This window comes from Hypanus sabinus, chromosome 16, assembly GCF_030144855.1.
Source record: "Hypanus sabinus isolate sHypSab1 chromosome 16, sHypSab1.hap1, whole genome shotgun sequence".
NCBI lineage: Eukaryota > Metazoa > Chordata > Chondrichthyes > Myliobatiformes > Dasyatidae > Hypanus > Hypanus sabinus.
This window is the reverse complement of record NC_082721.1, coordinates 24,257,597-24,267,932: the sequence shown is the minus strand read 5'-3', so window position 1 is coordinate 24,267,932 and position 10,336 is coordinate 24,257,597.

Genomic DNA, 10,336 nt, shown 5'->3' with positions numbered 1-10,336 from the left:
GATTATTTTATTTCTTTGTAGTTTTATTGGTTCCAAATTCGGAGAAAATATATACTCTGCTTTTGCCCTGACTGGAATAATATTCATCCACATATGCGGCATCCTCTGATTCTCATTTCTCAAATTCCACTCGCCCTGTGGCCTCGGTTGTTTAATCCAGCAAGTAGCTGGGCCACCTAGATTAGGAAAGGTCAACCTCCAGTTCCCAGTGCATGCTGAAACAGGAGTACAAGGGACACTGCAGATGCCCTCAGCTGTAGGGGAAGAAATGTTGTTCTTCTGAAAACTCCAAAGTTTTCTGCTTCCATTAGAATTTTTGTTAAAGTGTTACTAAATCTTGTTTTCTTCACCACATCTTTACCTCGCAAATGTCTTCAAAACCATCTGGCTTCCAATTGAAATTCCAACTTCCATGTTTCAGGTGCACCAAGATTTAGAGGTATGTTCATGGTGTTCAACGTTCTTGAATCATTGTTCTCAATCTCCTCTTACTCTTTCACTGACTGTATTTCAAGCAGGTCCCTAGACTACTACATCCATTGGCACATTTGATAATTCAGGCAAGGACATTTTTTCATTCCTTTAAACAATTCTAGTAATGTGGATTTACCTTTCCCTTCAGTGGTGAAAGCCCTTGATGGAGTGGATGTGGAGAGGATGTTTCCTATGGTGGGAGAGTCTAACACCAAAGGACACTGCCTCAGAGTAGAGGGGCGTCCTTTTAGAACACAGATGAGGAGGAATTCCTTTAGCCAGAGAGTGGTGAATCTGTGGAATTCATTGCCACAGGGACCTGTAGAGGCCAAGACTTGATATATATTTAAGGCAGAGGCTGATAGATTCTTGATTGATCGGGGCATGAAGGGAGGTGGTGGGAGATTGAGGCTGAGAGGGAAAATGGATCAGCCATGATGAAATGGTGGAGCAGACTCAAGGTGCCAAATGGCTTAATTCTGCTATATTTTACAGCCTTATCTATTCATTGCTAACTATTATTTTGATATTGATGTTCAATAGTTCTATTTAATATCAAAGAATGTATACAACCTGAAATTCTTACTCTTCTTAGAATCCACAAAACAGAAGAAAAACCCTGAAGAGTGACAGAAAAAAGTAGAAGCCCAAAGACCTCCCCCCACCATGCACAACAGGCATCAGAAAGCATCAGTACCCCCCCCCCACCATGCAAACGACAGCAAAGCCCCCAAAGAGTTCGTGATCTGGTCCTCAAAAACCACTGTTTGTCTTAACAGCTTAACATCCCACAGGCTCCCTCTCTCACTATTGGTGAGGGGCGGGGAGAGAGAGAGAGAGAGAGAGAGTTATCATTCCTGCCACCTCAAGAGGGGAAGCCAACAGCTCGCTGTTTCGATGTTACAGTCTGCAGCGCCACATTTATTTTGAGTTTGCCCCAACTCGAGAATCAGACGCAAACTCTCTCACCATAGACAGCGCGATTGCTCGAGTGCAGAGGCCTCCGACGGCCACACCCTCTTAAAAATGATCATACACTGAACATCAGACCATTGTCACCCATGCAGTCACTGACATAATTTCCTCTGGAGAATAATAGCCTTTAATTTTGTACATCTCTGATCCTGAGGGCCCCTTTCTAGCTTCTCCAAAGAGCCCTGAATAAGACTCATCTAGGAGAACATTTCAGCCAGTGTTTGTTCCCAGAAACAGGCTGGTTGGTGGTGTAGTGGGATCAGCACTAGACTTTCAGGCCTGAGTTCAAATCCAGTCGGGTCACAACCTGGGCAGCAGCAGTATCTGTGCAGAAGAAAGGACTGCCAATCTACTTCTGAATCTTGCCACGAAAACTATACTATCCATAGGGTCAGCATGAGCCAACGGCATTCAACAGGAACAATGCTGCCAAAGGGTTTCAACCTGAAACATCAACTGTACTCTTTTCCTACCTGCTGCAAGGCCTGCCGAGTTCCTCCAGCATCTTGTGTGTGCTTTGCTCTGATTTGTTTGTGATGAGGAACAATGCTGTTGTAGGAGAGTGAAACACTTTCAATCCCCCAATTACAAGATCCGGCGGAGCTGTTAAATGTGAGGTAAATTTTCCATTAGTTTGCTCCAGTCTAATTTCCTAATCATGGCTGCCCTTTCTGTCTTTCCATCTTTTGGCTTCAAGTGAGTGAGTGAGAATATAATACGAAATTGGGGGTGCTTTTGTATTGGCCTGAGAATGTCCAAACAAATTTAACAAGAGGGACTCTGAATATTCTGTAGATTTCTATTTGTTTGGTCTGCACTGCCGTCAAAATCCTGCAGTTTACCAATTCTGTCCAATTTAAGAAATTTCTGGAAATCTTGAGCAACACACACAAAATGCTGGAGGAACTCAAAGTCAGGTAGCATCTATGGAAGGGAATAAACAGTTGACACATCAGCCAAGACCCCTCAGCAGTTCTGCATATGATACATTATTCTATCTGCTTTCATCTTTGGATACTTACAAAGTAAATTGATGCATTTTAAGCAATTCTACCTAGGATTATGGAAAAATATGGTTTCAAAACTATAATTAAATTTGAGGGATCCTTACAAAATAGAGGAATAAAATCAGAAAATATTGGAAATACTCCAGAAGGCCAGGCATCATCTGTGGAGAGAAAACCAGAGTTTCAGTTCAATGATCTTCCTTTAGAATTGGGAAAAATGAGAACTGGCGTTGGCTGGAATTGCAGGGGAAGATGTGTAATCATGCATGGGGAAAGTCAGCGATGGAGTGGGAGCACAAGTAGTTGGTACAGGTAGTGTTGGCTTTCTGAAAAAGTGGAGTGAAAACTAATTATTAATGTGGGAGGCTTAAGATGAATGGAATTTGAAATGCCATAAGAGTGGGGAAAAAACGGAATGGAAAACATGAAAACTGGAATTGATGATTATCAGAAACTGTTGAATTCAGAATCGAGTCCTGAAAGTTGTAATGTGCTAAGCTGGAAGATGAGGTGCTTTACTTGACCTAATGTTGAGCTTCATTTGAAAAGTGTTAGAGGTCAAAGGTAGATCAGAGAATTAAAATGAGAAGAAAGTGCAAGTTCAAGATAAATCTTGCAGTCAGAAAGATCTGTAATCGGCACAAAAGAAGATCATGCACCAATAATTTAATTCAGTATACTAAACGGGAAGTTGTCTGAAAAGTAACTTGGCTGAAAGCAGTGTTTGGGCCTCTGGGTGACAGGAATGAAGTAAAAGAGCAGGTGGTGTACCTTACTCGTTTTTGCATAAAAGAGCCGCAATGTTTGGGATTTGCTAAATGGTCAAAGTTTTCCATGTAGGGTGTTGTTAAAATGAATACTACTACACTCTTTGGAATTAAACAAGAGCTGCAATGTTTGGGGTTTGCTACGGTCAAAGTTTTCCATATAGCATGTTGTTCTTCAAATCAATCTGCACCCTTTTTGGAATTAAACTTGAAATGTGCAATAAAAAAAACAAAGTGCTGGAAACATTTAGCAAGTGTTTAACTGAGTAATGTCTGCACAGAACACAAGTTATGTTTGGTATCACATTTGTTTTGGGATTTCTGAGTTAACTGTCCACCAGTAGAGGACCTGAGTATGCAAGTCCCACATATTAATCTTTGCAAGAGTTTGCACTGTAATGGATATGAATCATGCATTTTTATGAATAGTGAAAATATTCTTTTATTCTGACTGATGAAAGAAAAGTTGCCCTTTACAGAGGAAACATTTTCAAAGAGAGTTTAATTTAAATTTGATGAGCTATGGAATTTCTGCATTAAACTTGCAACTAAACAGGTCAGGAACACTTTAAGTGGAAAGATTTTAATGAGTTTACAGAACATAGTGCACAACGTGGGAAAGGGCATTTGTGGGGGCTAGTTGATGCTTGCAACTGATCCCAACCCAATGCATGCTAAAGTAATTTCCTCACGAGGCCAAAACTACTTGTATTTAGAAACCACAGCCCACATTGGCAAAAATGTTCTAGAAATATATGCCTGTTTATGCGGTTAACCCACTCCATATGAGAAAATGCTCAAGATTAGAAAATGTACGGATGAACTCAAGTTGGCTGTATCTGAGTTGTGTAAGTCTAGGCTGATTCTGGTTCTGCAATGAACAAATGGCTAAGCTAAATTTAGATGGCCTCTCCATATTTAGAATATGGTTTTAAAGCCACATTTTTTGAAAGAGTAGTTCCTGTTGTTAGGGAGTCCATTTTTCAGCCAACCACCACAGCAAGATGGCAAAATACTTCTTGCTTGTTGGAGGAATGTTGATCAAGGCAGAAGAATTCTTCAAATAGCTTTCAGGAGGTTCAGTATCCTCCAGTAGGAATATGTGGTAAAGTGTCGCATTTACAAAATTTTCATATGTGGTATGATATTCTCATTCCACTGGCATGCAACGCTGAGCGTCATAGGAAGTCATTCCTGCCTGTGGCCATCAAACTTTACAACCCCTCCCTCGGAGTGTCAGACACCCTGAGCCAATAGGCTGGTCCTGGACTTATTTCCACTTGACATAATTTACTTACTATTATTTAATTATTTATGGTTTTATATTGCTATATTTCTACACTATTCTTAGTTGGTGCAACAGTAATGAAACTCAATTTCCCTCTGGATCAATAGAGTATGTCTGTCTGTCTCAAAACTATTAATACCAATGTCAGTAAGACTGAAAGAGTGCAGAAAAATTTACAAGGATGTTACCAGGACTTGAGGACCTGAGTTACAGGGAAAGGTTGATTAGCTTAGTATTTTATTCCCTGGAATGTTGAAGAATGAGGGGAGTTTTGATGGAGTTATACAAAATTATGGGGGGTAGAGATGGGGTAAACGTAAGCAGGTTTTTTTCCACTGAGTTTGAGTGAGACTAGAACTAGAGGTCATGGGTTAAAGGTGAAATGTTTAAGGGCACCATGAGGGGGAACTTGTTCACTCAGAGTGGTGAGAGAGTGGAATGGGCTATCTGTGGAAGTGATGGATACAGGTTCGATTTCAAAACTTTAAAAGTTTGCATAGGTATATAGATGGGAGGGGAATGGAGGTCTATCGTCTGGGCAAATTAAGAGTTCGGCATGGACTAGATGGGCCAAAGGACCTGTTTCTGATCTGTGGAATCTATGACTCTACCTCATGATCTCATTCCAAGGGCTTTGTGCCTATGGAGATAGTGAATGCAATGGTTATTGTTTTATTTAGATATACAGCCCATTCAGCCCATGCTGTACAACTATACCCAAGTCACCAGTTAACCTACTAACCCATAGGACTTTGAAATGAATAAGACCATAAGACATAGAAGCAGAATTAGGCCATTCAGCCCATTGAGTCTGTGCCATTCCATCAAGGCTGATTTCTTATCCTTCTCAACCCATCTTTCTGCCGTCTCCCCATACCCTGTGACACCCAGACTAATCAAGAACCTATCAACCTCCACTATAAATATACTCAATGACTTGGCCTCCAAAGCAATCTGTGGCACTGGATGTTGGAGCTTCTGAAATGATATAGATCCGACAATAATTCACTACAGATTAAGGGTGACAAATCCACCCCCCCCCCCCATTTAGAAATAACTGTAAACAGGAGAGGAGAAAAAAGAAACTAAATCTGTTAGTTTGACGTTAGTAGTTAGGAAATGGTGGAATTCACTAGAAAGGATGTGATTTTATGGCATTTAGAAAATGATCAAATAGTCAACGTGGGTTTAAGAAGGGGAAAGCCTTTAACTAATATACTTAAGTCATTTGAGGAAGCATCTATTCTGGAATGGTGCAGTAATAACAGGGTTGTCGTGATGGGGGATTTTAGTTTCCCCAATATTGATTGCAATCTCACTAGAGTGAGGGGTTTAGATAGGGTGGAGTTTGCTAGGTGTGTTCAGAAAGGTTTCCTGACACAATATGTAGATAAGCCTACAAGAGGAGAGGCTGTACTTGATCTGGTTTTGGGAAATGAACCTGGTCAGGTGTCAGATCTCTCAGTGGGAGAGCATTTTGGAGATAGTGATCACAATTCTATCTCCTTTACCATAGCATTGGAGAGGGATAGGAACAGACAAGTTAGGAAGGCATTTAATTGGAGTAAGGGGAAATACGAAGCTATCAGGCAGGAACTTGGAAGCATAAATTGGGAATAGATGTTCTCAGGGAAATTTACAGTAGAAATGTGGCAAGTGATCAGGGGATATTAGCATGGCGTTCTGCATAGGTACGTTCCAATGAGATGGAAGAGATGGTTGGGTCCAGGAACCATGGTGTTCAAAGGCTGTTGAAAATCTAGTCAAGGAAAAAAGAAAACCTTACAAAAGGTTCAAAAAACTAGGTAATGATAGAGATCTAGAAAATAATAAGGCTAGCAGGAAGGAGCTTAAGAATGAAATCAGGAGAGCCAGAAGGGGCCATGAGAAGGCCTTGGCAAGCAAGATTAAGGAAAACCCCAACCCATTCTACAAGTATGTGAAGAGCAAGAGGATAATAGGATAGGATCAATTAAGTGTGACAGTGGAAAAGTGTGTATGGAACTGGAGGAGGTAGGGGAGGTACTTAATGAATACTTTGCTTCAGTATTCACTATGGAAAAGGATCTTGGCAATTGTAGGGATGACTTACAGTGGTTAAAAAGCTTGGGCATATCAACATTAAGAAAGAGGAAGTGCTGGAGCTTTTGGAAAGCATCAAGTTGGATAAGTCACTGGGACTGGGCGAGATGTACCCCAGACTACTATGGGAGGTGATGAGAGGCTTTGATTGTGTGGATAGTCAGAGGCTTTTTCCCAGGGCTGAAATGGCTATCACAAGAGGACACAGTTTTAAGGTGCTTGGAAGTAGTTGCAGAGGAGATGTCAGGGGTAAGTAAGTTTTTTTACGCAGAGAGTGGTGAGTGTGTGGAATGGGCTGCTGGCGACAGTGATGGAGGTGGATACGATGGGGTCTTTTAAGTGACTCCTGGATAGGTACATGTAGCTTAGAAAACTAGAGGGCTAAGGGTAACCCTGGGTAATTTCTAAAGTAAATACATGTTCAGCATAGTATTGTGGGGTGAAGGGCCTGTATTGTGCTGTAGGTTTTCTATGTTTCTACCTAGTGGAGTAGTTGTGGGGTGAGCCAGGGAATGTTCTTTTTTTTTCTGGCTAAAATTGTTATCCTTCTCCCTCTCAAACTGCAGGGTGAATTCTATCATATGATCACTGTCTCCCTAGGGTTCCTTTGCCTCAGGCTCCTTAGTCAAGTAATCACAACACCCAATCCAGAATAACTGATCCCTGAGCTACCACAAACTGCTCTAAAAAGCCAGCTTGTAGGCATTCTACAAATTCCCTCTCTTGCAATCCAAAATTAGCGCATCCTGATATTCTCAATCTAACTGCATACTGAAGTCTCCCATGACTATCGTTACATTCAACTTTTGACATGCATTTTCTGTCTCCCATTGTAATTTGTAGCCCACATTCTGGCTACTGTTCAGAGGCCTGTATATAACTCCCATTAGGGTCTTTTTGCACTTGCAGTTTCTTAACTCTGCCCACAACGATTCTACATCTTCCAATCCTATGTCACCTCTAAGGATCTGATTTATTTTTTTTAACCAATGGAGCCAAGCCACTCCCTCTGCCTACCTGCCTGTCCTTTAGACAATACATATCCTTGGAAGCTAAGCTCCAACATGACACAGTGATGCCCTCAACGTCATACCTGCTGATCTCTACCTGCACTACAAGATCATCTTCCTTATTTCATATACTACGTGCACTGAAATATACCCCGGTGCATATTAAAATGTATCTAACATACCTGTTCAATTACTTTTTTCCTCTGGCAGCCGGTTCCATACATATATCAGCTGCTTTGTTTATATAAGAAAATAAAGAAGTTGCTCCTCTGGTTCTTATTAAGCCTTCCCCTTCTAATCTAATCTTCGACTTTCCAACCTTGGGGGAAAGTCAATACTCACATGTTGTCATATAAATCTATGAGGTCACTCCTCAGTCTTGATTGCTCCAAGGAAAACGATCCAGCCTTTGACTGGAAATCAGAACCCAGTTTGCAACTAACCATAATCTATGATTGAACAAGAGAAAATCTGCAGGTGCTGGAAATCCGAGCAACACACACAAGATGCTGGAGGAACTCAGCAGGCCAAGCAGCATCTTTGGAAAAGAGTACAGTCGACGTTTTGGGCCGAAACCCTTCGGCAGGAGCATCTATGATGCCAATTTTAATGAGGAAATCAAATATGACATTTTACATTTGATTATGATAACAGTCCAATACGACAAGGAAGCTTTAAGGAGAATTGAGTCCTCCGTTGGTCAGTATCAACCATGGATATTGTGCTCTAGCTGTCTGGAAACACAAGCCTGGGCAGTACAGTAGGGAGAGAAAGCTGTTGCCCGTGCAGCAAGCTCCTGCTCTCTACTCATTTGATGAACCCAAAGGAACAGAGACTGATACTGTTCGGCACCAGCAGCATCACAGGAGTTGCCATAGAACTGCCTTAGGGACTCCAGCTCCAGATTTTCCCTCTGGGTTGACTCCTAAAACCTTCCCCATGAGTGTGTGTAGCTGCCAGGCAGCAGAGATTTGAGATCAGAGATTTCATTCTCCTAAATGAGCTGCCAACCACGGCTGATGAGCCTCAATGCCCGAAGCGAGTAGTTTTAAGGAGCCCGTAACCCACCTTTGCCTCTTCTCCTGTCAGTAGAAACTGTTTCGCCAGGCTTAGTATCGAAGCCATGCGTGAATTCCAGGAGCTGGACTTGGTCGACACAGGCTATTTGAGGTGCATGCCATGGTAATGAGAGCTTGTCCCCATTACCACCCTCAGCTATAACAACCTTAAGGAACTAAGGAGACAGGCCAACTAAATAGACAGTTTCATGGCAAAATATATTTTGAGGAAAAATATAGAGTTATCAACTTCAGTAAGAAATCAAAATGCTTATTATTTTTGAATAGTAACTGCAATTTAGGCTCAACAAGCATTATGAAGCCAAATGATATGTTGCCCTATATTGCGAAGGGATTGAGCCAGTTTACACACAGTCACTAATTAGAAACTGGCTCATGAAACATGAAAGTACAAGACGAAAAGGTATTGTGAGGCTACACATGAAATACTGTGTACAACATTGGTCTCATAACCCCCCAATTCTCATCAAAAGAGAGCAGCAAAGATGTGCTCAATTAGTTTCAGGGAAGGCAGGCCAGCTATTTGAGAAGAGATTGAGTAGGCTCAACTTCCATTTTCAGGAGGTTGGAAGAACGAGAGATGAACTCATTGAGATGCACAAGTCATGCAGTGACAAGGTGAATGTTTACACTTGCTATGGAGACTACAGTTATGGGCTACAGTCCCAAAATACTGGATAGGACTTTTACAGTACAAATAAAATAAGAAATTTCCTGATTTGTAGGGTGATGAAACTTTATACAAGAGAGCTATGGCAGTTTGATAATTAAATACACTGATTACAGACACTGATAGATTTATGGGTGATGGAGGAAGCAATGGATTTGCAGATGATGAGCAAACTGGTTAGAGGCCATTTATGATCTCATTGAATACCAGAGCAGATATGAATGAAGGTGAATGATCTAATCCAGCGATTTCCTGTGTAATTGTGTTCCTCAGTGTTATACAAAGTCTAGTCTTTGTTCTTCATTTTCTGGTGTGGAGCTTTGAGTTTCTCAATCTATGAGCCCAAGCTGGCTGTGTACCGACCCAATGTGCCAAGCTGAAAATATGCAGGCAGTCGACATTTTATCAAAAGTGTTATTTATTTTAGGGGCAATAAAATCAAAGAATGCTGGAAATACTCAGCAAATTGGGCTGTACCTCTGGGAATTGAAAATCAGCAAAATACTTCAGGTCAGTGACCTTTCAACAGAATTTGGGATTATATTTACAGTGTTGATGAAGGATCTTGGTCTTGTTACGAATGTGGAGCAACTCTGAGGGGCTGAAGGGTGCAAAGTCGCCCCCTCCTTTTTGAGAATCGCAAGATCTCTATTATTTCGGGTCTGAGACCCAGGAAATGAGAGAGATACACAGCATGTCAGTAATGAGAGAGAGACAGGAACAGCAAAGACAGTTGTTATAGACACACAGAATACACAAGGTTTGGAATGTCTCCTGACATAAGCGGAACGGCACCACTGATTACTGCCATTGTCTCTTGGAGAAGGAATTGTGTATTGAGTACTGTACTATTAATTGAAACTCCTCAGGGGACAACCAGAGTGGTCTGGTTGAGGGATTGCATCATCCCAACCTGATTGACACCTGAGACCCCGTGAGTGAGGATAAAAGACGGGTCTGGGGAAACACCCCTCAGACACACCA